General features: G+C 42.2%; 1 protein-coding gene across 1 annotated transcript in view; it reads left to right on the forward strand.

Annotated features, from left to right (window-relative positions):
- The window catches only part of DNAH7 (dynein axonemal heavy chain 7), a 175346-nt gene that overhangs the window by 166651 nt on the left and 6370 nt on the right, over window positions 1-2325 (forward strand). The gene's annotated exons all lie outside the window — the stretch shown is intronic.

Here is a 2325-nt window from a genome sequence, read left to right on the forward strand (position 1 = left end):
TACGATTGGCATCACACTCCTGGAGGGATGGCAGGTCTTCAGACATTTTGCTCCATACTGTTTTCCAGATCTAAACCACTCCCCTAACTTTTTTAAAAAATCAAATGGGGGGGGGAACATGCAGGTTTCATGAGGGCACCCAATCAGTTTAAAATCTAGATCTCTATTGAGTTGCTGTGTAGTAAGCAGAAGTACTTTTTGTTGTTTTTCAAAAATCTGCACACTTTATTGATTCGAGCTAATAGTGGAAGATGAATGCATGTGCTTATCAAAGACAACAAGGTAATTCCCAGCTCTCCTTGTCTCCAGCTTTAGTTTGATCATTCATCTAATCACTACCATGCCTGCCCTTCCCCAGTGATCAGGATCACAGCATTCTCAGGATGGCGGGAGGATCAATCCAATCTCCTTGTTAAAAAAGGAAAATTAATTGGAAAAATAGTGGTAGTTCAAAAAGTTAGCAAAAAGTGCAATGCTGATCAACAAACTAATACTTACCAGGAGATAGCAGAAAAACCGCTGCAACAAAAATGGTTTCTCCTAGTTCAAGAGAATAATGGTTGTGGAGAACAAACTGTGAGTAGTCTGATCCGCCATTTTGTAGCTCCATCAGTGGGCAGAGAATTTTCAAAAGACCAGCTGATCGGTCAGCGTAAGAGAAGCTTGGGCTGCCATTTTCTAATGCCAGCAATAGGCAGAGAATCCTCAAGGCAGCAACAGACTGATCAGGGTGAGAGAAGGCCAATGCCCCGTTCTGAAATATCAGAGTTGGGTTGAGACAGTTCAGAGTTGCAGCAGCTGATCCAGAGCACAGAATCAGCTGCACCTGTAATAAAGAAAAACAAATTAACAATGAGACTTTAAAGTCCAAATTCATCTAGTAACATGCAAGAGAAAATATACAAACAGACTGAATTATTAACTTCATTATTAAATGCAATAAAAGAAATGTCTAATGCAAATCAAAGAGCACACGTGAACATGGATCAACTTAATGTCAATAATTATGAGGATTCTCTGCCTACTGCTGGCATTAGAAGATGGCAGCCCAAGCTTCTCTTGCCCTGACCGATCAGCTAGATCTTTTGAAAATTCTCTGCTCACTGATGGAGCTACAAAATGGCGGATTGGACTACTCACCGTAGTAGTTGTAGTAGTTGTATCAGGAGATGGATATTGTAGTTATACCTCTGGTGCTGAATCTCGGCCATACTCATTTTGGGAGGGAAGGCTTGCTTATGTAAATATGTTTTTAGTATCTATCAAAGACTGAAGACATGAGGAGCATATGGAAACTCTGATGGAACTATTTTATACCCTACGTGTACCTTAATGTTTTCTAGTGGGCACAGTGCAGCAATAGGCAATCTTGTACATACTGCCCTGGGAATAAGTAGCTTTTTTTTTTTTTTTGCACTGTGTAGTTTATTATTGTAATTTGCTATTGCATTTTTAGTGTTGTGTTTTAGTATTTTATATTGAAACAGTTATAAATACTTTATTCTCTTGCAAAGCTCCATGTACATCAGTGGTGATATAAATAAATAGTAATAGTAATAATAAAGTCCTGGTGTGATCAGGGGTGCATACTTCTGAGTAGAGATGCCTCAGGTTGTACTGCTTGGCCTAGTGAAAACAAATGGCACAGGACTTGTCACAACTTAATTCCCATTGATTTCTGTGGGTCTTGCCAGCTCTTAACAGACTGAAACCTACTTTATGTGCTTATATCAAAAATGATACACTCCAGGTGTCCTCAGTGGCAAGGAGGATCAGGCCCCGCAAAAGTGAGGACATGCCACAAAAGGCAGGACCTGACTAAATCAGGAGCCTCCAAAGGAGGACCTTTGGGGATTTTTCCTGGACAGGAGGCTGGAACGGAGGATGTGTCCTCCAGGAAAAAGAGGAGGGCCTGTGGTCCCAGGGCTCCATCCAGTCACCAGCAGGCATACCTGGAGATGAGGGTCTTCTTCTCTGCCTCCGGAGCGAAAGGGGCCCTTGGAGCCCAACAAACCTGGTATCCCCTGGCTCTCCTGGCCAAAGCTCTCCGGACTCCAGTCCAGGCCGCATGTAAAGCTGAGGTGCACTAGTGGGAACGATGTGGAATAAGGAAACAATTCACTTCCATAGTCGGAACTATGCATTGGCCTGAATCAAATCTGCAACCTGGCATCAAGGAAATTCACAAACCAATTTAAAATGTAAGTGAGAATGGGTCCCCTTATTCCCCAAGCCAACAAGGCATAAACCTAATGGTGCCCAGTGGTAGAAGACAGAATCACAAAAGACAGCTCAATGTCCATTCTAACAGAATGTGGTTCTTTT

Source organism: Sceloporus undulatus, chromosome 1 (genome assembly GCF_019175285.1).
Source record: "Sceloporus undulatus isolate JIND9_A2432 ecotype Alabama chromosome 1, SceUnd_v1.1, whole genome shotgun sequence".
NCBI lineage: Eukaryota > Metazoa > Chordata > Lepidosauria > Squamata > Phrynosomatidae > Sceloporus > Sceloporus undulatus.